At 40.2% G+C, this 27,802-nt stretch overlaps 1 long non-coding RNA gene across 1 annotated transcript in view; it reads left to right on the forward strand.

Annotated features, from left to right (window-relative positions):
- The first annotated feature begins 6,903 nt into the window (after positions 1–6,903).
- Positions 6,904–27,802, forward strand: part of LOC130161405 (uncharacterized) — a 29,432-nt gene continuing 8,533 nt past the window's right edge. The window contains exons 1-2 of the long non-coding RNA XR_008826143.1: positions 6,904–6,984; positions 11,224–11,330. This is a non-coding gene — a long non-coding RNA (uncharacterized LOC130161405). The remainder of the gene's footprint in view (positions 6,985–11,223; positions 11,331–27,802) is intronic.

Consider the following 27,802-nt stretch of genomic DNA (forward strand, 5'->3'; position numbering starts at 1 on the left):
GTAACAAAGGTGAGTCACAGGCCTAGCTTCGGAATTTACAGCAAGCAGCAACATCAGGACATGTCGTTGAAGCATTGCTTTAATATCAGCTATCAGTAAGTTAAACACACTGTCAGTTCTATAAGAGGATACAGCAGGGTGTTCAAAAACATCCTTTGTTTCATATATGTATTTTCTTACGTATTGATTTTATCTCTTCAAGTACAAAACTGCCTGTTGTATCACTGTATTTGTGTGTCTGTGTGTGAGTGTTATTTACTGTATTTGTTTTACAAATCCTTCAACTCCACCAGAGGGCGATGATAGGCTCAGAGCTGCCTTCAGATAACTATAACCCTCAGTCTGACTGAGTAATCCTGCTGAGCCTTAGCCTGGCTTCCAGTAGCTGATAATGATGATGATGCCATCAGGACTGTCACCGTGGTTACTGTAGACAAACTGACGTGATCAAGGTCCCAAGCCTTTTACAGGAAAAGGTCTCATCGAGGTCCAGTCCCTTCGTATACACGAAGCATACTGATCCTGTCTCATGTGTAAAGCATATGGCAGGGGTATTTAATTTAAATTCAAAGAGGTTCAGTTGAACAAAATTTCCTCAAGCAAAGGTTGTGGAAGGTGGCTCCTCTGTGTGTGTATCTCATTGACTGACTCAAGTCATAATGATTGGCTGAGTTGCCTCATATGACCAGTGTGTAAAGGCCAGAAAAGTGGTTAAAATAGAAACACTCTTTCAAAATTTAATATTTCTCAATAATTTATAGGTTATAGCTCCGGGTCCGGATAGGGCAGGGTCTGGGTCCAGGTCTGCACTGCGATATTAGTGAACCCCTCCCTACAGTTCACTTACTAGCCACATGTGCGGGTTGAGGATGCTCTTATCTAGCTTCAGCACAGAGCCTATTCACACCTGGAGATGGCTGGGAGCACTGTGAGAGTAATGTTCTTTGACTTCTCCAGTGTTTTTAATACCATCCAACACCTCCTGTTGAGGGAAAAGCTGAGTGAAGCACAGGTGGACATTGCCCTGGTTTCCTGGATCACTGCCTACCTGACCGGCAGGCCCCAGTACATGAGACTACAGAGCTGTGTGTCAGAGCAGACTGTGAGCAGCACCGGTGCTCCACAAGGGACTGTTCCCTTCCTTTTCACTTTCTACACCTCTGATGTCAGAAATGCTCCTGAGACATGTCATCTACAGAAGGTCTCAGATGACACTGCTATTGTAAGGTGTATTATGAGGGGATGGAGGAGGAATACAGGAGCCTGCTGAACAACTTTGTGAACTGGTTTCAGAACAACCATCTACAGCTTAACACCGGGAAGACAAAGGAGCTGGTGGAGAAAAAGTCTCCTCCAGCTCTTGTCACCATCCAGCTTGTGAGCATCAAGGTGGTTAACACCTACAATTTCCTGAGTGGTCATCTGCATGACAAGTTCGGATGGGAGGCGAACATGGACGAGCTAGATGAGAACGGCCAGAGCCAACTCTTCTTCTTGAAGAGGCTGAGGTCCTTTCTTGTTAGACACAATTGTTGAGGACTTTATATCAGTCTGTGGTGTCAATTGCCATCTTTTATTCAGTTGTGTGCTGGGACAGCAGTATCACAGCCGAAGAGAGGTCGGCTCTCCTGGAGGAGAAATTGGACACAGTGGAGATGGTGGAAGAGAGGCAGATGCTGGCAAAGGTGTAAGCAGTCATGAAGAACCCGTCCTACCTAGGAGTCCACTGAGCAGCAGACTGCTCCTGCCCTGCTGCAGGAGGTAACACTACTGCAGGTCGTTTCTTCCTGTAGCCATCAGACTGTACAACTCTGTACAACTGTAATTCATCCATTCACCATCTGTATCATCACCTGCACTGCTAATTCTACATGGGTCATGCTGTCTAGCACAACACAGCATGTAGTAAATACTGTAACACTGCGTTGGCTAAATACTGCCCTGTACTGTGACACTGTGAAGGCACATTACTGCTTTATACAATCCAACCAACATTTCCATTTTACTTGTAAACACATTACGTATGTAGAGTATGTAATGTACACAACTCATTATTATTATCACACACACACACACACACACACCTCACCACCTCCTCTAAGGAACTCTCACTCTTCACCTGGCATTGTTAGTCAGTAGTACCAGTCAGTCTCCAGTAGGTGTCATGGAGTCCTGGCACATAATGAACAAACTAATGTTTTCCACTGATACTTTGATACTAGTGAGTTTTGTCGACACTGGTACATTCTGCCTCCAGGAAATAGCCACATCCTCCTCTCTACAGTCTGACACTACTACAGCTCTCATATTCTCTTGCCTACTCAGCATTTACATGATACCAAACAGACTGTCAGACATATCTGGGAAGCATTACAAACAAGACAAAATTAACCTTAATCGAGTGCAGTGAGTGAATCAAGTTTTATCCTCTGGAGTTACCATAGTTGTGTGCGCTCTCTGCTGACCCGTATAGACCCATATACTGGACTGGACTTCACTGGACTGCTGCTGATACCAGCTCTTGTATAGACTCACTGCCTTTCACACTTATCTACATACTGAACTGCAGCTCATACATTGAAGAATGCTGAAGACTGTGTCCTGCACTCTGTGTCCTTAAAGGTGCTCAACACTCCATACTGTAAAAATCTAAATCTTTAAAATACTGGATACATGTAACGGCCCACTCCTGGTATATACCACTCTCAGCAGTAGTGTCAGTGTATTGTATAGACAGCAAACACTGTGTGTGAAATGGAAGCAGAAAATGCTGTGACTGCTATCCAAGAGAATTGCTGTTACATTTTGAGTAATTATTAATAATTAAATAATTAAAAGTGTATTACCACTGTGAGACATCGCTCTGTCACACTAAAAGGAAAACTCAATTTAAAGCTCTGAAAAACAGTATTATCTGTTTATCTTGTGTGACCTGTGACTTTCGATGGGATACACTGCCATAGTGGATTCTTAAAAACAAACAGTAACATTGTCACTGTGAGTCAGAAATACAGTTAATATACTGTACATTTCCACACAAAAAGTGACAAACACTGTCTGCGAGGGGCTGACAGTGACATGTGACACAGTTCATCACAGGTCGTAAGCATAAAGCATGTGTTTGTGCTCAGAGAACCAACACATTATTTCACACTGAATGTAACAAGGTAGACTGCAGACTCATGAACTGCTGATTTACCTCCATCCCAGCCGAGCGCGGTTAGAAGTGTTGAGATTTATGGAAGACACAGGTACGGCTAGTTTACCTCGTAAGTGATGAAACACAGAAATCACCCAAGGAGTGCCTAACAGATAAACACCTCAGTGTGAAAATTTTACATTTCTACTCAAGGTTAAGATTATGCCAGAGTCTACCTCTCACTCAAAACATTGTGTGAAAGTATACTTGTATACAGAAGTAAAGAGCAATAACTACATAATGGGTGAAAATTTCATATATATATAGTTTTACTATATAAATGTGTCATTTCTATAAAAAAAATTTTTTAAATATGGATCACTGGTTACACATTAGTAGTTACATGTGTGGGCCTGTCTGATTCATCAGTCGGGCTCTAATCAAAATGAACCAGACTCTAGATAAATGCCAAATGTGCAGTATGAGTGCACAGCCTCATATTACATGACACTAGTGAATATAGGTAAAACTTCCCCCAAAGGAAACTAGGTCAACACAGCATTAATGTTATTTATCAGCCAAATAGGATCATTGAAAGAGCATATTCTGTCCAAAGCCATCAGTTCAACATATCTATCAGCCACTAAAACTCTAAACACACATCAAACGGATCACTTCAAGACTGATCAGTGTTTTCAAGATCCAGCCTTTGAACTAGTGTTTCTTCCTCACCAGTTTCCATCACTGCATCAAATCCAGGGCCTCCATCTGGGATCACTAGATGCTCCTGATCTCAGGCTTCAATATTTCCACCCTTTACTGTTGCAGTTTATGGTACAAAAGCAACTGCTAATCTCCTGCCAAATGCACACACATTTCACAATGACATTGCAGAAAAGGGCACATGCATGACTTTTTGTTACTTAATGTGTTGATTCATATGTTTAACCTTCAAATATATGTGTGTTTCTCTGACAATAGTGAGGATGATGTGTAATCTGCATCACTTTTGGTTGAATATTTGACTAATATATATATAATATGCACTTTGACTAAAGTGCACGAACACAGCTGAAAAGTACAACATGCAGCTAAGCACTGACACAGAAGTTGTGCCAATGAATTCAAGTCACTGCAATTTGCTGTGATAACACTTTACAGTCATATGGCCAGTGTGAAAGTTTGACTTCCTTTCTTTGTTCCCCTTGTGCTCACTTAGAAGTTTGTTGGCCCGTTGACTCATTTTCTAATCCTGGCTTCCTCTCTCCTTTTCCAGCTCTCTCTTCCTCTCCTCCTCTTATTTCCTCTCTCACTTGATAATCCTGAATAACCTTTTTGAAAGGTTCTTGCCCTTTCCAACTGGTCCTCCCACCAGCGCAGAGCTTTGCCAGGATCTTCAAAGCCTCCCATTTCAAACACGACTGTCTTATAACTGCTGCACCTGCTCCCAGTCAGATCTCCTGTATCTCCTAGCAGCATGGATCCAAAGCCTTCAGTTTGTCTGCCTTTCTCTCCGAGCAGAAGAGTAAAGAAAAGATATGATGAAGAAAGGCCAGCAGTCTGCAGTGGAGCACTGCTCGCTAATTTAAACAGAGACTTCCTCCAAATGTTTGTATCTGCTCAGGCATTTCCTTCACTTCTGTGGGCGTAAAACTTCACATCATGGTATGTCTGGCTGCCTGAGGTTGGGTGGGATCACCAAGTTCACATTCTCTGTCCAGATGAAGCTCCAGGGTTGAGATGGAAGCACAATGACAAGACGCTCTCTCAACAAGGTCTCAGATTGATTGCTGTGTTATCGTGTGGCCTGCTGCAGCCAACTAAAATCCACTCCAGTCACTGCTCCAGTCCAACAAGAGCCTTTTTCAGAGTTGGACCACTTCACTTGAGACTGAACCCAGAGTCATTTTGGGGAATTTTTCACCATGTCAGAGTTGCTTTCTTTCACATGGAAATTCTTCTAAACCATGAATAGTTTGAATTTTTGTTTACTTCACGCCAAGCTCCAGAATCTTAATGTATCTCACATTGCTGATAAAGATATTTTCATTAAAAGGATTTCTTGGTTGTTGGGTTGGTATTGTAGTAATGTACAAACCTTTAGCCTTTTGAATTATAAGTTGGGTTCTAATTTTTGTTTCATGTGTGATATATATTTTTTGAGTTGTGTACATACATTATCCCAAATGTTTCCAGCAATTCTCAAACCCAGAGAAATTTGGGTGATTTTAATCATGGCAATGGTCTGTTTCATTAAGTCACATGTCATCGACATCATATCCCCTATGTGCATTCGTTGGTGTTATGGTTGCCTGCTAGAAGCTCAATATTGACTTTTAAACATTAAGCCAAATTTATAAGATACATTTTAACACCTTGGTCATTTTCAACTATATTTTACTGGATGACGGATTTTAGTCATCGGACATATGGATCTTATGTTATTAGAGATAAAAGAGTCAAAGAGTGTAAGCATAGCACTGATTTTTAAAGTGAAACTTCTTTATTTGTTATTTCTACCAGTTTTAATGACCTGGTCTGTTTGTTATGGAGAGGAGGAGACCACTGTGGATAATTCATCAGCCAGTAAAAAGTTATTAAAGAAACAAAGGTAAGCAGGTAACCAGCTGAAAAGCATCTGTGAATCACTGATTTATTTTTTTTTATGTTATTTTCTGGGCACTTTTTGCCTTTATCTGGATACAGTGAGAGAGAGAAAGGGGATCACATGCAGGCCACAGGTCGGACTCAAACCCGGGCCACTGCAGATAGGATTAAGCCTTCGTGGTATGCGCTCCATCAAGTGAGCCACCGGAGCATACCGAATCACTGATTTTGAAAGTGAAACTGCTTTATTGGGCGTTTCTGTGGGTTTTAATCCCCTGGTCCATTTGTTATGGAGAGAAGGACATTGCGGATAATTCAGCAGCCGGTAAAAGCTTCCTGAATGTCTGGTTCTTAAATTAACAGAGAAAAAATTTAAACAAAGAATAGCAGCAATATTAGCTTCCAACATCTCATGTCCGCCATACAGCATCAGTGAAACACTGACTTTAATGTGAAACTACATTATTCAGTGCTTCTAACGGTTAGCAGCGACAGTGAAGGACTCCAAACTGGGAGAAGCTGACAGTAATGGTAGTGGTTGACAACAACTCCCATGATCCCATGCTATTTCATGACATCACCCAACACCGTCTTTTGATATTGTTCTCATTGAGAGCCCCAGAAGTTACATACATACTTTTCAGTGGCTTTATAGCCATTTGAATTTCAAGTCTGCCAATGCACATTAAGTAATTCAGTTGAATAAAACATGAAAGGTCTATGCGTTTTCTCTCCAGCTTGTATCATACCCTTTCACACTTTCTCATGCATTCCCACACATGAAGTAATTTCATCAAACCCAATATGGCACTGCATATGCACTGAGCTAAAACCCTTTAATTTTGTCTCTCTGAATCATGGTTTGGCAGAGCTCTCAGGACTAAATGACACAGGAAATCAGCACATCTGGGACTCTGGCTCCATCAGTGATGTGACTGCATCTCCTTCTAGGAAGTGAGAGCTGATCTCTACTAACCCAGCGAAGATGCCAGTCCCTGCCATAGAGCACCATCAGAGCTGGGCTTGTTTAAACTCTGGACACAGAAATTCAGACAAACAGCAGAAATGAGTCGGCTTGGTATAAAAATAACCTGATTACAGCCCACACATTGCCATTGAGGAGAACAGATATTTACATAAGCTTAGTGGTGCAGGCAGCTTCACACCAGCATGAAACCAGATTCACTTTGCGGAGACAACAAGGTTCCTGTATCCTGGACTGAGACAGAAACATGCAGGTATGTGATAAACCACTACTACCTGTAGCTTATTGATAACAGATAGCTACACATGAGAAGCCGTTCAGAGTGCTGTAGTAGAGTGTGGAAGACTGGAAGTTACCTTTATGTAATCGAGTCTAGTCCTTTCACCTCAACTAGAAATTGTTTGCTACTACATCAGTGAATCACATTCACACCTATGGGCACTTTAGAGTCACCAATTAACCTAATTTGCATGTCTTTGGACTGTGGGAGGAAGCCAGAGTACCCAGAGAGAACCAACAAAGGCACAGGGAGAACATGCAAACTCCACACGGGAAAGCCCCAGGCCCGAGGTTCAAACCCAGAACCTTCTTGCTGTGAGGCAACAGTGCTAACCACCGCTTTGTTTCATCATAGTCATGTTTTTATCATGGTTTTAACATGCTTCACCTTCAAACATTCATGTTGCACTTATATATTCATTCAAACTATGCATGTAGTGACCTGAGTCTAAGAACAGTTTCCTTATAATTCATATTTGTTTCGTGTCACATATTTGCCATCTCAAAGTCATGGGACTACAGCAGGAGGACAAGCTCAATGAAGCTAAAATTGTTTTGACAAACATTTTTGACAAACGGGGGTGTAACTTAAGCCTTCGTGTGGGTAGGTGAACAACCAGCTTACGTACTACAGCACTCACGTTACTTTAACGTTACTGTTTATAAACTATTTCTGCACTGGTGTTGCTGATAACATTGTGAGTGTTTTCAATTGAATGTTTTCAGCACCCAAATGTTGACAAACTCAAACAAAAGCTGGTAAGTGCAATAAGGGTAATTTAATAAACGCAAGAAAGTGCAAAAACTTCCAAAAAACTGGTGCACAAGGAAATCACTGAGGTTCAGGTAGGAAACACAAAACTCAGGAACACGAGGAAACACATGCTGGGACAACAGGAACAAACAGTAGCAAAACAGACGACCTGACACAGACAGAAGGGAAGATAGAGACCTAAACACACAAGGGAGGCGAGGGGTAATTGAACACAGGTGAAACACAATAGGGCAGGCAGATAGGGTTATCTCCCTTGATGTTTGGGGGAGGCAAAGTGTTTTGTTTTTTTATACAACACTTTTGCTGCCACCTGCTGTTGTACCTGTTTTCATACGCTTATGGACACAGGATTGGACATAACCAAAAAGTCCAGACATAAAAAGTCTGAAGTCCAAAAGTGTCCAAAAACAGTCAAAGAAGGGTCAGATCATGAGAGTACTGACCTATTTCTTTTATTTTGTGGTGTCTTTTGGAAATGCCTTAGTAATAACATTACACGCAAACTTTTCCGCTTTTCCCCCTCCAAATTACATCTGGGTCTTCTTTGTCTTTTAATGGTATTCAAGGAAACTAAGTACAATGGCTAATTATCCACTAGACTACTGTTAGAGTGACTGTAAGTCATTTCACTTTGATGGCCCAACACATAAATTGGTTTGGGAAAGAATAAAACAACAAAAAACGACTTTATTTCTTGGTCTGACATGGGATATGAACTTCACAGTGCCATAAGTTTTTCTGCACTGCATTAGATGTAAATCTACAAAACAGTCCATTTTAAGAGAATTATTTTGGGAATGCTGGCCTAATGAATAAAATAAGGAGACTGATAATAATGTGGATTCCCACAATGTAGAGAGAAAACTCCAGAGAACATGATTATACTTGGTTTACACATCATGTTTTAGTAAGGAATCACATTTATCAGCGTTTTAAATGTTTCTACTTATCATCAAAATCAAAGTATTTATTGTAACTAATCAAAATGTAAGTAATCAAAATGTTACAATAAAATACTTTGATTTTAGTTACATCAACATATATTGATGGTACCAACACACATTAATATACTGACTTCATTTTCTAGATGGCCACTGCAATGCCAAAAATAGTTGTGTAGTTCCTCCCCATAGATCTGATAGGACTACAAAACTGTAACTTCAACATTAGAACAATAGAAGCTAATTCACCACACACACACACACACACACACACACACACACACACACACACACACACACACACACAGAGCTTTGGGGCCTTGGAGAGATTTTCCCTTGTGATTGGTTGTGGTTAGCAGCTCTGAAACCCAGAGTCTCTGCACTAAAATATTCCCACCCTTCCTGTGTGGGATAAACATTTGTACCATGCAGCCACCCACTGGCCAAAAACCTGAAACTGATCCTCAACACAAAATCAGATGTAGGTCGATTGGCGCTGTTGGCAAACTCTCTCTCCTTCTCTGGCACAGCGTGGCCAACAGTTTCTTTTTCAAAATTGGGCTTGTGGGAATAAGGCAGACTGATGCCATAACACTGTTAATAACTTCTGTGGGAGACACTTGGAGGGGAAGTATAGCACTAAAGAAGGCAATAGCCACACTCCATCTCTTGCACTTACTGACAATGTTAAGGATTAGTCATTTCAGGACCCAAATGCAGACAAGAACAAAAGATAGTACAAGCAAAAATGTAATTTAATAACAAAACTGACTTACAAACAGGTAATTGAAATTGAAGCATAACTCTGAAAATCGAATTGGCAAAAGTCAGGAACAGAAACTGGAGTACAAGAAACATCAGGGGGACTGAGCAGGAGCAGGAGAGACACTGGGGAAACTGAACAGAAGCAAAACAGATGCACTGACAAAGGCTGAGGGAAAGACGCATGGTGTGTCTAAAATCATATCTACTTGCTATACTATACACTGCATATACAGTACATTCAACAGGGTTAGGAATGGTGCCAGTTGAGGGTGAGAAGTGGAGTTTTACAGTTCTTTGACCATTTTGAGGGAAACATCTAAGTACTTAAAGTGCATGTTGCTGTACAAAATAACAAGTGAGTATGGAAGCAGGTGAATTGAGACACAGCATCAGACTAAAATACAAAAGGGCGGCAAGGGTAATTGATATAGATGAAACATGTCAGGGTGGGGTAGACAATCACAACAGTGGGAAAACTAGACAAAGACAGGAAGTAAAACAGTGGACCCACCAGGTAAATTATAAAAAAAAAAAAAACTGACAGACAGTCAAGATATATAAAGAATAGTGTTTTTGCTGACAGTTTTATTTTCTGCACTGAGTGTGTTTTCGGAAATGCGTGATATAATCAAATGAATAGTTTGATGTTTTTGGAAATGCTTGCTTGAGAGTTAGTGTTAATTTTGTTAAAAAGGACTTTTTGCTTTTTGTGCATGTGAATGGTCTACAGAGTCACAAGGCTCAAAGTTTACACCAAAGGAAGTAACTCTGTGAAGGCAAAACCCAATTTTCTCCTTTGTAAGAAACGCATCATTGGGGGTCCAGACATTACTTGGTGCTGCCCACCTGCAAGCTTGACACCCTCCTGCAAGCTTGGCATGCCACAAGCTTACTTATAATGAAGAGTTTTCTTTAGTTTTGTAGCCATGCTGAAAAGAGACAGTATTCTCAGTTGCCTGGAGAAATCTTTTTTCAATGGTTCCCTCAAGTGCTCCTAACATTGTACTGTGAGCCTGGTACTTCAAGAAGCACTGCTTCAGAAACCATGCCATTACATGCTTCATTTTCACAACTGTTTTCTCTGTAGTTCACACCTAATGTGGCTGAATAGGGGACTCAAGCTCACAGCCTGTCAGTCTACATTGTTAATGTGGATGATGTTTTACCGCGTTGCTGGTGACTCTTATTCTGTTCTGAGCTTTTCATGGACTTAAGCCGCGTTTTGACCAAAAAGTACCTGGAACTTAAAGGTACTTTGAATGGGATGAAGAGTGAATACCTCGACTCTCCTGACTGCAGACCCGGGTCCACGACAGACAGGCCTTGTATATGTTTCAGAATATTTCTGAATTGTTGGCCAGGTTCATATGGAGTGGAAGACTGACAGAACATTTCTGTCAGTTTAGCTTAACCCCATACATTCCTGTAAAATTTGCCAAATCTGCTAAAGTACATACCCATGATTGTACCTGCTGTTATGATTTTATCGTGCATCAATCAGCTTTCAAAAGATATGTCACATGAGTACACACTTACACACTGGAGTTGTGTACATAGCATGGTTATGTACTTAACAGTCTGAGGCAAAAGAGTAGCTGTAGTTTTAAGCCTAAATTACACCCCACAATTTCCTCCTTTTTCCTTTTGAGGCTAAAAACAATTAACTTTTCTTTTCTTGAACTTGCATGTTTGTTAAACTAAATGTTTTTCTTTTCCTTTTTTGTTGTTTCAGGCAAACCAAAACATTCAAGTCCAACATTCCCTCTCTTTTAGCTCTGGTTTCTCTCAGCTCAGAATGAGCTGGAAGATGCTAAAACACTTGGTGAAAGGAACTTAAAGGTGAGTTCATAAATCATTCCTCCATTACTCACCTGATGTTGTATTGTATTCCTACTAACCTGACATTAACTCTTACATGTTACCATTCAGTAGGGCATTGCACAGTCAAAGGCTTGATTCAGTCCAACATCTAATAACACATAGTCCTCTAAGATCTTTAACCATACTAACTAAAACCCCTCTGTCATAAATAAACATATATCCATCTGTATTCTAGCGATCAGACAAATATAAGCATAACCTTAGCACAGTCCAACTATAATACATGATTTAAAATGTTAATACACTGCAGTGTGAATTTAAATAACTTTAGAACATGTGACAACAACAAACTTAACCACAACCACACTTAAGTGGCTTGTATCTTTACAGGGAATTGTTGTTCATATCAGTGCTGAATAACATGGGTTAAATCACATTCCATGTGAGTATTCATATGCATTCTCCGTTGTCTTTATGTTTTCATAGTTTTGTTGTTGGTAATGTCAGCGAGCCCTCTCCAGTGCTCACAGTAAGCAGCTCCACACATGTCTAAAATGTAAATGTAAGAAATGTAATGGACTAAATTAGCCCAGAACTGAGAATAATAATGACATGTGGAAATCATTATCCTGCAGATGCTTCTCAGATGATTGATCACATTAAAACAAAGGTGTTATGACATTAGAGCCTTTAAAATGTTAATTATCAGCAAACAGCCCTGACCATTCAAAGGCAATATTTCTGTAATATTTAAGAAACACTTGATGAGGAGGTTGAGCTGATGCTGATGGGTCTGGTGTTGTATTTCACTGAGACATGGATACAATATACTCCTAACTGAAATCTTTAGTGTCCATGGATGTGAAAATTTGGCTTTAGTGTCACAGGCTGGCTAAACACATCCTTGTAACTTGTAACAAACAATAAATACAATAATAAATTAACACCACATGCATAGTACACACAACAATAACAGACATAATTCCAGTGTGAACGATGTTGACGCATTAAAAGAAGTTTACGAGTTTGCATTGGTATGAAGGACTTTCTCTAAATTTAAGGAAGTTAATGCGACTCTAGTGTCTTACTGTGGGAAGTCCTGCGAATTTCTTCCTATTTTTGTTTCACCTGCATCCTGTTTACACATTCCAGTTGTTTCTGCTCTTTCCCAATAATTTTACTGGTCATGTTTGTAATCCTGGTCAATCGTGGTCTGTTTTTGTTCTTAGACCCCAGGGACTCATACCATGTACCAATGGCATGCTGTCAGGGCAAGCAAGACAAGGAGTGCTTGCCCAGTTAAAGCTAAAAAGTGGAATCAATATCTCTCCTTAAATCTGATCTCAGAACAGCGTTCTGTCCCATAAAGGATCTGTTGCCTGTTTGCATGCATCATGTAATTTACTGCCCACTAGCTAGCTTGACTTCCGTCACATCTATTGTTTCTGTCATTTTTGTGGGTGTGACTGTGTCCCTTTAACAAAGGCTGGGGCTTGTCAAGCAGAGAGTGGTGACTGGTGACTAGCTATATCCAAAACATGCTTGTCAAGCTGTCCTTGATTCAGCTTCTACCAGTCTGAGATCAGTAATGATATTGAGTGCATACTGTGCAGACGTGTGTGGAAACTAAACTTGCTTATTAAGCACTAAGAGGCAGCAGTAGCAAGTAAACAAGCAAATTACACTAATTTATCATTTCTGTGCATGATCTGCTGTAAGTGTGACAAGTTTGAGACAGAATATTGTTACAGGAGTAGAGCCACTCCTTTTGGGAATAGCTCAGTAAGTAGGTTGTGTATGTAGTGGGTGAGAGAGGGAGAGAGAGCACTAATGCTGGCAACTACAGCAGAGCATGGCTGTATTATGAAGCAGAGAGTTTTTTAGTTGATTAGACATGCAACGTATGTGTACTGCTACATTATTGTTTAAAATCTTGCTTGCAGAACCTTTAAAAATGTATTCTGTATAGGTTGTAAAACTGGAAGTACAATCAAAATCCTAGATATTTAGTTAGTAAAGCTCAACAATATGGTGGAAATATGTTGACTGATAATCTATGCCCCCTGTCCCCTGCATAAGACCATCTAGCACCATGTCATGAGCATATTAATACATTTGGCAGGTTGGATTCATAATTTGCACTTCATTTGTGTATTTGTGTATATTTGTGTATAAGTAGAACAAAGCAGGTGAAAGCACACAGCCTTGAGGTGTTCCTGTATTCAGAATAATTGTGTGAGAGGAAATACCACTGCACCTTACCCTCTGTTTTCAATCTGTGAGTAACTATTTAATCCACTGTGAAACGTGGCTGTTGGTGTTAATGTCACACAGCCTTTTAATCAGAGTGTGTTTCAGCATACAATTCAAATCTGAACTGAATAAAAAGTCTGACATAACTTTTAAACTGCTGTAGATGTTGAATAACATACATATATGTGTATATACATATATATATATATATATATATATATACATTATATGGACAAAAGTATTGTGCCACACTTCTTAATCATTGAATTCAGGTGTTTCATTCAGTGCCATTGCCACAGGTGTATAAAATCAAGCACCTAGCCATGCAGTCTGCTTTTACAAACATTTGTGAAAGAATGGGTCGTTCTAAAGAGCTCACTAAATTTGAGCGTAGTAATGCAATAAGATTGCCACCGTTGCAACAAGTCTGTTGCTTACATTTTTTCCCTCGTAGATAAACTGTGAGTGGTATTATTGCAAAGTGGAAGCCATAATTTAGAATTTGCTCTCGTTGAAATGGGGCACCAGTCCTCTGGGAGGACAACAATGAATTACTTCTTTGATAAATTTATCAATCTCATAGCAGAAGCCATGACTTCTCGATTCAATGGATCTCCAGTCTCTACGTCAAAAGAACACAACAGGACAACAACTGGGTGTAAATAAAGGAATTTATAAACTAAATTATGATCTACAGAGTAAATGCAAGGTGTAATAATCATAAAGATAAAAAAAATAATGAAATGAGCTGGTTGATGAGTTGGCAATTGTGGGAGAGAATATGTTATGGCTATACACTGTGGCTATACAGCTAATGATACTATCTCTACAAATGAGATTTGGTAATTAAATATTACTATATTTAGACATCAACCCATTAGTGGAGTGTTAAGACCGGCCTACTGTGAGTTGCGCTGTAGCTGGAGACCCTTGGCTGGAACCCAGGTGGCTGTGGTTGCCGTAGTAACCCTGGAGACATAGTGGATTCTCCTGGAGGCCGTGTCCCATTATCACTGTGACGGATTCTGCCGGTGTCTCAGCGTTTCAGCTCTGGTGGAGTTTGCCAGGAGACTTTCTGTCTCGGGTGCTCTTGATTTCTGGTTGACTTCTCTGCAGGCGGTCATACAGAGGTGTTATCTGCCGGTGCCTTTTGCGGGTTGATGCGAAATAAACTCTAAGGCACTTCACTTTGGCTAGATAACTTTAGAGGAGACTGGTGTTGACCAGATGACTCTAAACTGTCAAAAATCTTCAAAGAGGAAAACTTGATAATAATTAAAAGTTACAAAATTACTCTGAGGCACTTCTGTTGTTTTGGTTCAGTTGGTCTTGACTTGGCTTATAAAAATAAAAGATCGCGCATGTAGACAAAAAGAATGTTACTTGGAGCCTATGACAAAGAAAGAATAAAGTACGTGGACAAAATGATCATGTGCAAAAATGGCTAAGAGCCATGAGTTTGTGACCAGCAGCTTAGAGCTAAGAGTTTACATAGCTACAGAGCCAGCTTTGAGCCGGGACTTTGAGCTTTGAGCAAAGTTTTCAGCCATGTGTGAAATGACCACGACTGTTTTATACCTTGGGGGCTGGCGCATGTTTCAGGGGCGTCATCTGTCATCATCAACTTGGAGAAGAGAGTAATTTCCCACAAAACTTTTGAAGTTTAATTATAGAGTTTACCTATAAACTCGCACAAATCCATCTTCCACCATGACCATAGACCATTTCATATTACATCCTTCAAATCTGGAATTAATTATAATACAAGTGGTTAGCTGATCAAATAACAATAGAAACATTTCCTTAAAGCTAATAGTCTATAAATGTGGATTACACAGCAGTTCTTTGACTGTAATAATAATAATATGGACATTCTGGATGTCATGTAGTTTGTGATACCTTGTATGCTGACAGTATGGTCACATGAAGGACATTGTCTTGATGTCGAAATGTTATATTTCAAACATTTTATAGGATAGAAGTTAGGGATTGAAGTATTACATAGTAACATATCGTGAGTTACAGAACAGTTAGATATTTTATTATACACTGTTGCTCATAAAGTTGGAACAAAATATTTTTTACCTCTTTCCATGAAATGATTGTAATAATGTGATTTATTCTTGACAGATAAAGTGTATATCTTCTCAAAACTTTGGTAGTCAATCTCTTCCAAAGTGATTACTGATGCATTTAAATAGGAATAAACAGAGGATTATGTCTGAAAACAAAATTATTCCAACTTTATGGGCAACAGTGTATATTCTTCCTCAGATCTGTGTCTGTGAAGAGTGTTCTGCTGGTCACCTCTCAGGATTGGAATGTGGGTTGTAGTTTATGACTCTTATCTAGAGAGGGACACCTTAGTGATAATCAGTCCTTTTGGTGTTACTTGTCCTATATAAGAAACAATCAAATATCATTAGACAGAGTCTTATTGTTACAAACTGGAGATTTTGCCTATTTTCTCCAGTTACATGGTGTCCATTCGTTGATCCTCTGGAGCTGACCCTTTGACCCTTGATCTGATTCTGTGTTCCTCTGGCATGCTAAAAGCATGGTCCGTTTGTGAGAAAAGGGTCCTTTGATGGTTTGATGGTGGGAAGAGTAACAAAGTGTCAATTTTGGGTCCATAACTCTGTATGTCCTTACAATTAACTTCTTTAATGGCTTGTGACTGATGCCAGGTCAGGTATGTACGCTAAAAAGCGTTTAGGAACCACAGAAACTCAGCCACGAAGTGGCAGACCACGTTAAGTTACAGAATGGGGTCGCCATGTGCTGAGGCGCATAGTGCGTACAAGTCGGCAACGTTCTGCTGACTCAATAACTGCAGATTTCCAAACCTCCTCTGGCATTAACATCAGCACAAAACTGCGCCGGGAGCTTCATGGTATGGGTTTCCATGGCCGGATAGCTGCATGCAAGCTTTACATCAGCAAGCACAATGCCAAGCATCGGATGGAGTGGTGTAAAGCACGCCGCCACTGGACTCTGGAGCAGGGAAATGTGTTCTGTGGAGTGACTTATCACGCTTCTCTATCTGGCAGTCTGATGGACAAGTCTGGGTTTGGCAAATGCCAGGAGAACGTTACCTGCCTGACTGCATTGTGCCACCTGTAAAGTTTGGTGGAGGAGGGATAATGCTATGAGGTTATTTTTCAGAGGTTGGCCTAGGCCACTTAGTTCCAGTTATGGGACTCTAATACTTCAGTTTACCAAGACATTTTGGACAATTCTATGCTTCCAACTTTGTGGGAACAGTAGGGGGAGGGCCCTTTTCTGTTCCAGAATGACTGTGCCCCAGTGCACAAAGCAAGATCCGTAAAAGCATGGTTGGGTGAGTTTGGTGTGTAAGAACCTGACAGAGCCCTGAGCTCAACCCCATCGAACACCTTTGGGATGAACTAGAATGGAGATTGCAAGCCAGGCCCTCTTGTCCAGCATTAGTGTCTGACCTCACAAATGCTCTTCTGGATGATTCCAGAAATCTCCAAATTCTTGTAGAAAGCCTTCCCAGAAGAGTGGAAGCTGTTATAGCTGCAAAGGGGGGACCAACTCCATATTAATCCCTATGGATTTAGAAATGTATGTATATGTATACATATATACACTGTTGCCCATAAAGTTGGAATAATTTTGTTTTCAGACACAATCCTCGGTTTACCCCTATTTAAATGCATCAGTAATCACTTTTGACCAGGTGATGATTACATTATGTGTCTCAATTACCCAGGTGAAATGTAATAAATCACATTGTCGCAATCATTTCATGTAAAGAGGTAAAAAATATTTTATTCCAACTTTATGCCCAACAGTGTTTATATATATATATATATATATATACATATATATATATATATATATATATATATATTCTTGCTCATAACCCAAAATTACAAAAATATCCTAATGCTGATTTACATTTAGGATTAGAGAAGAAAGGCAGGGAGAGAGGATGACATGCAGCAAAGGGCCAGAGGTCAGACTCGAACTCACACCACTGCGGTTTCAATTAAGCCTTAATGATATGCACACTACCAAGTAAATGACCAGAGCGCCGTACTGCTGTCTTCTGCATTTTTTCCCAGCAGACAGAGCTTGTCAGTCTATTGCTACTTGATAAACTTTTCCAATCCACTTGTAGGCTACAACTGGTTTGGACACAGCATTTTATTGTTGGGTCTGAGCTCTACCTCATGAGCTGGACACCAAATATGTTGGATTTTGGTTGTTTATCAATTTATTGGCTATCATAAATTAAGAAAATATTAATATTAAAAAATAACTTCAAAATTAATTAAAGTTCACTGGGCAACAGCCTAAACTTATAGGCAAAATAGCCACTATGGTTTTTGTCTCAATTTATTACCATTAATCTGGAACTCTGATTAACCATTAGCTTACTAACTGTAACCAAATTACCAAATCAACAGTAAGTTACAGTTGAAGGATTGAAATTCTACAAAGCAGAGGTTGGCAATATTCACGCTTGTGCAACATTAAACACCAGTAGTTACTCAAAGACATTTATTTACAATGCAGCAGAGTAAAACACAATGTCTAATCTAGTATATACAGGTGTGTGTGTGTGTGTGTGTGTGTGTGTGTGTGTGTGTGTGTGTGTGTGTGTGTGTGTGTGTAGGTGTATGTGTTGGTGTTTGTGGGGACACAGACAAAGGCAAGATGGCCGATTCAAAGTGGTCACGGTGACCACATGACCTGAACAAAGAAGACTACAAAAGATGGCGGTAAACAAAGAAACTACTCAAAATGGCCGCTGAGACCACCTGGTGTGTGTGGGAGGGAAGGTGTGAGTTTCTTTGTTAGTCTAGCTCATGTAATCTAAAGGTACCAGGTTAGAGGGGGAAGGTTAGCTTCATGCAGGTTCTAGGACTGAAACGTACTGCTATGTGTGTGAGCATACGAGTACTCGATTAACTGTATGACTGACCACAACCTAAGCAAACATTACAACAACAAGACATCAATCAACAAGTGCATTAACAAAGTTAAGACTTCTCCTGCTTAGCTGTGCTGTGCTGGGAAAGGTTAGGCCCAGTCAGTTAACGTTACCCAGAGGTCCTTTCCAGTGTTGGTGTAAAGTCCAGTGAGTTGGGATGCTTCCTGGTGGAGTAAAGTCCTGTCTGGCTGTGTTGCTTGCTGTTATCTCCTTAATTCTCCTCACAGAGTTAGCTGTTCCATGCTAACTCTGCTACGACTCCTGTTGCTTGGAAATCAGCTGGCCTTGTGTCGTAGCTGCTGATTCTGAAGAGGATTTGGTTCACTCACAGTTAATCCGAAGCAGGTCGCTGCTGTTGAGGAGAAGAGTGCTTGCAGGCTGCTGGTGGCAGGTCGGCAAGAGAGCTGGTTTCTCAGGTAGCAGAGCTGACCTGGGCTGGGGCCTTGTTGCCCTTTGAAGAACCAAGAGGAGAGAGCAGGAGCTGCTCTCCAGAGCAAGCCAAGAAAAGAAGAGAGAGAGAAGAGGTCTAGAAGACTGGTTTTGTTTGGTGACACCCTTGGGGGTCACATGTCACATGCTGACCCACACTGGCTGGCCAGAAGGGTCCGTGGGGGGAAGGGTCGTCCCCAGGTGTGAACGGTGAGGAACTGTGGAGTGTGAGTTCCTTTGTCCAGTGGAGCAAAGAAACATTTGGTCTATTGAATGATTGAGTCCCAACATTATCTTCAAATACAAGACGGCTTCAGAAAACATCAAAAACATATATTTAGGACAAGTCATGGAGTGAGAGACCTGTAGTTTTTATTTAAACAAAGTTATTTACATAATAAAAACTCAAACGGTCCATCAGACCGTCTTGGCGGTTCTAGTGTTAAAATATGATTGTTGCTTATTTAATAATGAATATTTAATGTTATAGAAGAATACTGAAGCCAGGTTTTCAGGGACTATGTTTATGGTTAAGGTTGTCAGATCCCGAAAGGGGAAAATGTTGCTACTGAGATCATATGGTCCATATGTACAAGATATGAGCACAATAACATCAAGCACCATGTCCTAGAGGACAGGGGTCGTACACACAACCATATGGTACATACACACACATTACATAGATGATTACATTACATAGATAAACACAAAGATGCACAAAGTTTAGGTGCATGTGTGTGTCAGAGAGCAACCTGGCAGCAACAAAAATGTTTTAACATGACATTTCAACAGATAAAATTTTTTAACAAGGTTGTTGGTAGATTTCAGGTATATAGAGGAGCTGCATGACAGCAGGTGAACATGTCAGACTGAACCATGTGTTTTTGCAGTACATTTCACACCGTCAATTTTCCATCATGTAACTCCAGACAGGTTTGTGATGATTGTTGACCACAGGTGGGAGAGCAGACTTTTATTCTCTGTTTGCGTTGTGGAGGTCAACAGTCTCTGATGAGCAGCTCATGGCTTGAAGCAGGATCCATCAAAATGCCACAGCAAATAAATTCAACCAAAGGGAGCACTGTTGTTTGTATTCAGCGAGGATGCAGCACAAGTTCAAACAAATCTATTAAAAATGTTTTCATGATAAGATGTATTCATTTGAAAGGTCACACTTGTCTGAAACAGACAGCCAGAGATATTTGCCAATATTACATTATCTATGTATTGAATATTGTGAAGCTCAAAGTTGTCCAGGAGATGAACAAACGATCAACAGACAGTGTCTGCATGCAGATTGAGGCCTAGAGTTTATACTGTCATAGTTTCCTTATTTCCGAACAGAAGAATATGAGATGACAATAAACAGAAGGTAGGCAAACTGCAGATAATCAGTGTTAATGTTGGTGAAAGGTGACAGTGTTAAAAAGATCCTCAGCAGGTTTTTCATCCTACTGCTTTTCTCTTTGGTTTCTTACTTTCTCCCAAGTGCAGGAACTAATTTCAACAATATGCAATATAATCAATATCTATGTAATCAGGGTGTTGGGACATGTCAGTGTGCGTTTACTTTGCTGTGTGTTCACTTGGTGGAGGCCGGAGTTCATCCTCATCATTAATCCCTATTCCAAAAGCAAACAGTGATATTTGACAGTAACAATGCTCAATTGCTCCCATTCTGTTGTAATGAATCCAGTGTGGCCTGCTGCCGAGTCAAACAGCTGCTGGCATTAGTTTGCTATAACATTATCAATGCTGCACGTGGAAATCTGCATTATTAGCTATCAGACCCAGTAATGGCCCGCAGCACATGGGTGCTTAGAGCTTTATCTAAAGTTATGACTAGAAACCTGTGGCTGCTGGAATCAATGGCTAATAACCATCCATGCGTTCAGAAGTCAGATGGAGGGGCGTCGTGTAGCGTAGTGGTTTAAGCAGGCGCCCCATGTGTAGAGGCTACAGTCCTCGCTGCAGTCGGCCCCGGTTCGAATCCTGCATCGGACGGCCCTTCGCTGCATGTCATTCCCCCTCTCTCTGCCTCCCTGTTTCCTGTCGCTCTCCACTGTGCTGTCCATTAAAGGCATAAAAGCCCAAAAAATATACTTAAAAAAGAAGTCAGATGGAACTGGATTATCTGATTGGTTCTTTAACAATTCACTTGAGTGGGTAGTGAGCCATTTTAGCCACGTACAGGGGAGATGCTCAAAGTGGGAACATCATAATTTCACTTGCTGGTGCCCCCAACCCTACATGGGTGCCAGTCAAGTGGCAACATTCTGTGACATCACCCAATAGTTTGTTAACTGCCATTTTGAAGCCTCGAGTTTGGCTTAATGGACATCACCATCTTGGTTTTTTGGAACCAGAAGAAACCATATTTGAATGAGAGGGTGGTGCTGGGGGTAGCGAGGGTGGATCTGACCTGTGTCCCTGAGGACACTAAAGCCACGTTTCGACCAAAAAAGTACCTGGAACTTTTAACTTTTCCTCAGGAACTAAAAGGTTCCTGTGGCCCATTGTTGTCTGCGTTTCCACCACAACATAAAGTCCCGGGAAGATTATGCAAAATTATCACTTGACATTACATTACTCACAGCACTCATAACATGAACGAAAATATGGGACAAATTGCGTCCCGTATATATTCAATACAGGAACCAGCATTTTATTTTCAAATATGGGACGATCCCGTATTATACGTGGCGGATGGCAACCCTTGCCACTCCGGTTGTTGTGGTCCTTTATTTTTTTGAAGTCCTGTTTCAGACCTTCTCCCGGACCTGTTTCGCGGTGTGGAATATGTGTTTGCTTGCTCGGTGCTCGCTTGCTGCAGACACAAATAAAATGCAGCAAGTTATTATGTAAACTTGTCTTGTGACAGTGAAGTTCACCTGTACCTGTAGGGTTGCCACCTTTTATGTGAATAATAAGGGACGACCCCCTTTTGCTCTTTTCATTTAGCCAATGACACCATAATGAGTGTGTATTGGAGCGAGAGTTCTTTGGGGCCAGCCCCTAGCGGCCCTCAGTGGCATTGTACTTAAAGTCACTTCCGCATTGGCTTCATTTTTTCAGCACCGCAACCCAAATCCATTTTTATGTACAATCTATGGTGCCAATGTGGTGGGTTACTGGAAGGTCAGAAAGGGTTGCATACTCACAAACATCCAAACATAGACCATTTTGATCTTGAGACAGTTGCTGATATTTTGGATTGAAACTGGTTTGTGTTCTTTAATCGTGAAGTCTCCATATTAAAAATAGTAAGAAGTGTTTGTTTGTTTCAAAGTTGTGTAACTGTTGTGTAACTAAACTGCAGCAGGAAATGGCAGCAGGAATCAGGAGTGTTATCCACAGGTTAACAAGCTAACAGGCTAACAAACACTGAGTCCACTGTCTCACTCTGGCACATGGACTAATCTGTTGAGTCTTGAAGCTCCCAGTCGGTCTCCTTCAGCATACAAGCTGTAGTTCAATGTGCAGGGAAGGGTGGAGGGCAGCAAGCGATCAAAAGCTAAACCTGTCACAGATTACTGAGTGACTTTGTGACACTGTTTAATGTTGTAGGCTAATGCTTCATTTACATGTCTGAAAGTGCAGCTTGTGGTTGTTTCCAGTGTAAACAAACCACAGTGTAAACTCGCTTTGTATCAATATCCAAAATACCAGTACAATATAGGGTTGTTAATTTCTGGCCAACACTCATTGAAATCATTATCAATACCTAGGATCAATACCCAAAAAAGTGTTAGATCACATCCTGAACTCATGAATATTTTGTAATTTGCCATTAAAACGTGTCCTGACTAATTTACAGGATACTACATCAGCTGATTTTAACATTAAGAAATGTGATGCTGGCCCTGTTGCTACTTCAGATTGAATCCAGATTTTACAGTGTCACCCACACCTACTTTATGATTCCAAATGTTGAGTGCTGAGCTTTCAGGACTAGCTGTAGCTGTGAGTTTCGTCAGTCTGGCCATTTGCCACCACCACAATTGGACCTAGAAATACTAGCTAGACCCCACCGTAATAGGGGGGGCAGGAGCTGCTGAAGACTTGGCAATACTAATAAAAGTTAAAGTTGTCAAGCTAACTCTCCTCCAAATGTCAGAACTAAACAGACCTATTTTTTACAGCAGAAATTTTGGCTGCTCATAGCAGAGGATGTGTTTGTGTGTGTGTGTGTGTGTGTGTGTGTGTGTGTGTGCATTGTTACATTTGAATCTTTGGCAATGTGTCTCTTTCTGTATCTGTCCATCCCTGACAGCGTCTTTGATGGAGATCATGCTGTCATCTGTTTCAGTGTTACTTACACTCAGAAATGAGACATGTCCCTCCTACTGCAATCTGTCTCTGTTACAGAACTGGGGTGGGAGTTGGGGGCGGGGGTGGGGAGGTGGGGGGCACTCTGGTCACCTTGAACACTCCTCTCTCTTTCTCTCTCTCTCCACCCACTCATCATTCAGCACCCAGATGGAGCCATCGCAGGTGAAAGCTTTAGCTGTGCACTACTTTTTCAAATAAATGTGCTGCAGGGAGAAAAAATATTAATGAACACTATGAGTTTTAATCTGTGTCCAGTGGAGTAAGCAGACACAGAATTTAACCAAAAAGGTTTGATGCTTAGAAGTTCCACCTGACATTCAGTGGCTTCTTGCTGTGATACCTATTTTAAATATGTTCATATATGTTATTATACATGTTAACAAATGTCTGCACTAGTGTGTACTGCACTGATACATGCTCTGGTTCAGTCGCTGTATCAATTCAGTCCCAAGATTCATTTACTAACATCATCATCATTATTCTGGCTAGTGATGTCCTCAAACTTTTATCTAATGCTGACTTTTGTCAGGTCAACACTTTATTTTACATGTTCCATAATTACAGAAATGCACTGATAAGAAAAAGAAAATTCATAGGAAGTTTCCTGAAAAGACATAATTATTTCTAATGACACTGTTACCACAGAGTCTTTTACTGTGTCATTGCTCAGCTGTACATGAAAACCATACAAGTAGACATATATGTAATAATAACGATTATTTAATTTAAATGGAGCAGTTCTTTCAACAGCTATTTATAAACACTACACAACTTTATAGCTCAAAAATGTCTGTATTTTCTCTTTTAACAGTGCTAAGTTACTTAGTTCTTAATAGGAAACTGGAGCTGAAAATGATGGACCCATAATATGAAAATACTGTATATGAAATCAGTGCTGTACTGCACCTAAGCAATTTCAAACTTTCTACTGATATTTATATATATATATATATATATATATATATATATATATATATATATATGTATGTATATATATATATATATGTGTGTGTATATATATATATATGTGTATATATATATATATATATATATATATATATATGTATATATATACACCTATATAAACAAGACACACTTGTGGTGGTGTGTAGACTAGTTTATTATTCTTAATGATTTCACACAACCCTGAAAAAGGATGTATGTGAAACTACAGGTCTGTATTCACAGGATTATGAATGAATTCTAGTTTATTTGGTAGCTATTCCTGGTGTGAGTACTGTACAGAGAAAGAAGTGCGCTATTTGATAGATTCCCTGCTCAAGTGGTGTTACCGGTGGTCAAACTACACCACCCTTCCCATCTACCACTACCTCTGAGAGTGAGAGAGGAGGCCTTCTCAGCAAGCAGAACCCTGCAGAAACTAGAAAGGGCACCTGCTCTGACACCCACAGTGACATGATGTCATTGACATCATTTACAAATGAGCGATAGAAGGGCCCATGCCACCCCTGACAAGATATGGTGGGTGCCCATGTCACCCCTTTCTAAATTCACCACTGGATTGCAGCTTTGTATCAAAAATATAAATTTGTAAAGTGTGAATGAATGACTGTAATATTTGCAAGAACACTGAATTCTGGGAGAGTAAGGATATTTAGAGCTGCCGGAATATAAAGCCTTCTTTCTGCTCAGGGTGCCGCTTCTATCTCATTTCAACCGTAATAAAGTTCAGGGCCTTCTGTTCTTCCATTCATTTTTGATTTGGTATATACAGTATATACAGTCTAATCACAGTAATACAGTATAATGAGAGCACCCAGCTCCTGTGCAGCTCAGTGGGTAAAGCTAGTTATTGTAAAAACCTGTGGTTTGCCCCCTACAGGAGACAGCCATTCTGAGAATGCATGTTCTCCTTTGAACCAGGGCACCTGGCTCAGTAATGACAGCCTTACATGGACTGTGGAGCAGGTTGCTGACTGTGGATGGAGTGGGATGTGTATGAAATGTGCTTCAGCATGCTGTCCAGAATTAAAACAACGTATTTCGGTGAGGGATTCCCATCAGGGAGGAAGTGGAGAGCTTGGACTGGATTATAGGTCATTTTCAAAACATGTCCTCCTTCATACTGTGCACAGGCATCAGCTGCAGTTCTCAGGCTCCTACAGCTTCTTCCTTTCACTCCACAACATGCAGCCTAAAGCAGCAAGGCCAAACATCTGGCCTCAGAGGAGCAGAGCTCTGTCAGCTCTTGGGTGGATAAAAAGTTGCAGCAGGACTGTGAATATTTCCACTGCAATATGTATTTATACAGGTAACTGTTAGAGGAGCTTCTGATTAGCAAGTCCTCTTTACATATACAATATGACTGCTGTATAAATATAATAAAAATGTCGTAAGATGTTAATAGAGAGACATTTTGATATGGTACTTTTAGTACTATGTGTACAAACACACGTTTGGTGGATACATGACAAGTTACACCCCAGAAAAAAAAAAAAACTTTTTAGGGCCCTTTCCATGTTGAAGAGTGGGGTATGTATTTTCCCCTTCACTATTCCTTCAGTATGTGGTGTAGACCTAAAGATATGCAACAGAGCAGGACAGAGAGACTGACAGTAGCTTACACCCCCACAGAGGAGAAATATTTCATCAGCTAGCTGTGACCTGTAAGCCATAAAATAATGTAATATGAATGAAACGCCCTTGGCCTTCAAGCTAACATCACGCTATAGGTTAATATTATAAAATTGTCTGCAAAAGTTTGGTCAAATTCCTTATCTAGTAGATTGTTGAAGTGTAAGTCCAACCCTGTTCAACCCCTGCGACAAACACAGATTAAAATCTTGCTATATGTTTTTTTTAAGTAAGCATCAACTCAATCATTACTTACAAAAAGTATGAGTTTGAATTCTGCCCTGTTTTTATTTCTATAATCAGCAGCCTTTTGGAGGAAGACAATGTCTGTACACAACAATCTCTCCCATTAATGGAAAAGTTAGCATAATGTATTCATAACATAAATAGTAGTGGCCAAAACACTACGAGAAAAAAGAAGGTTAATTTTCAAACAATAACACCCATAAAACTATCAGCAATGGTATCTGAAGCAGAGTGCAAAGGCTTCTTTCTACAGCTACCATGGGACATAGGATCAGCAGTGATACAGGGAATCCATGTCAAAGATATCAGGCACAAACTAATAATGGGCCCACAAAGCAGACTTCAGGCAGGAAAAAGTTCAAGGGTCTTAATCAGTCACAGGTCAGTACACAGATAATCAGTCAAACAGGCAAAGTAATCCAAATCGGCAGGCAAGTCAAGACGAACTAAAACAAAACAACAGAAGTGCCTCTGAATAATTTTGTAACTTTCAATTATCAAGTTTTCCTTTTTGAAGATTTTTGACAGTTTTGAGTCATCTGTTCAACGCCAGTCTCCTCTAAAGTTATCCAGCCAAAGTGAAGTGCCTTAGAGTTTATTTTGCATCAACCCGCAAAAGACGCCAGCAGATAACTCATCTGACCACAACTGCCTGCAGTGAAGCCGACCAGAAATCAAGAGAGCCCGAGACAGAAAGTCTCCTGGCAAACTCCACCAGAGCTGAACTGCTGAGACACCGGCAGAATCCATCACCGTGATAACGGGATACGGCCTCCAGGAGAATCCACCTAGATCCCGCATCTCCAGGGTTACCATTGCAACCACAGCAACCTGGGTTCCAGCCAAGGGTCTTCAGCTACAGCGCAACTCACAGTAGGCCGGTCTTAACACTCTGCTCATGACTGGGTTGATGTCGACATATAGTAATATTTCATTTGTCAAATCTCATTCGTAGATGTAGTATCATTAGCTGTATAGCCATAGTGTATAGCCATAACATATTCTCTCCCACCATTGCCAACTCATCACACAGCTCATTTCATTATTATTTTCATCTTTATGATTATACCTTGCATTTACTCTGTAGATAGTATTTTAGTTAATAAACTTATTTATTTACATCCAGTTGTTGTCCTGTCGTATTTTTTTGACATAGAGACTAGAGATCCATTGAATTGAGAAGTCATGGCTTCTGATATGAGATTGATAAATTTATCAATGAAATAATTCATTGTTGTCCTCCCAAGAGGACTGCTGCCCCATTTCAATGAGAGCAAAGTCTAAATTATGGCGTTAATGCTACAGTATGCTTACTGTAAATTTAACCACCTATAAAATACTGTAATTTTTATTACAGTAATAATTACAGTACTGTAATTGTCATCACAGTAATAGGGTGCTGTATTGTTTATCACAGTAAATATTAGACTACTGAAACAGGCATTTTTGCATTCATTTTAATTAAGAATTGTAAAATAATTACATATTATAAAATGAGGACACTCTTCATCAGAAAATATTCATTTATTTATCATTTCATTTAACTTTCAACATTTTACATTTGATAATACCTAGGCACTAAACAGAAGGTCTTACAACAAAATTGTGTGGAGAAAGGCAGCTGTCCAGCATAACCATTATACTCCCATCAATTGTATAACATGTTTGGAAG

Source organism: Seriola aureovittata, chromosome 20 (genome assembly GCF_021018895.1).
Source record: "Seriola aureovittata isolate HTS-2021-v1 ecotype China chromosome 20, ASM2101889v1, whole genome shotgun sequence".
NCBI lineage: Eukaryota > Metazoa > Chordata > Actinopteri > Carangiformes > Carangidae > Seriola > Seriola aureovittata.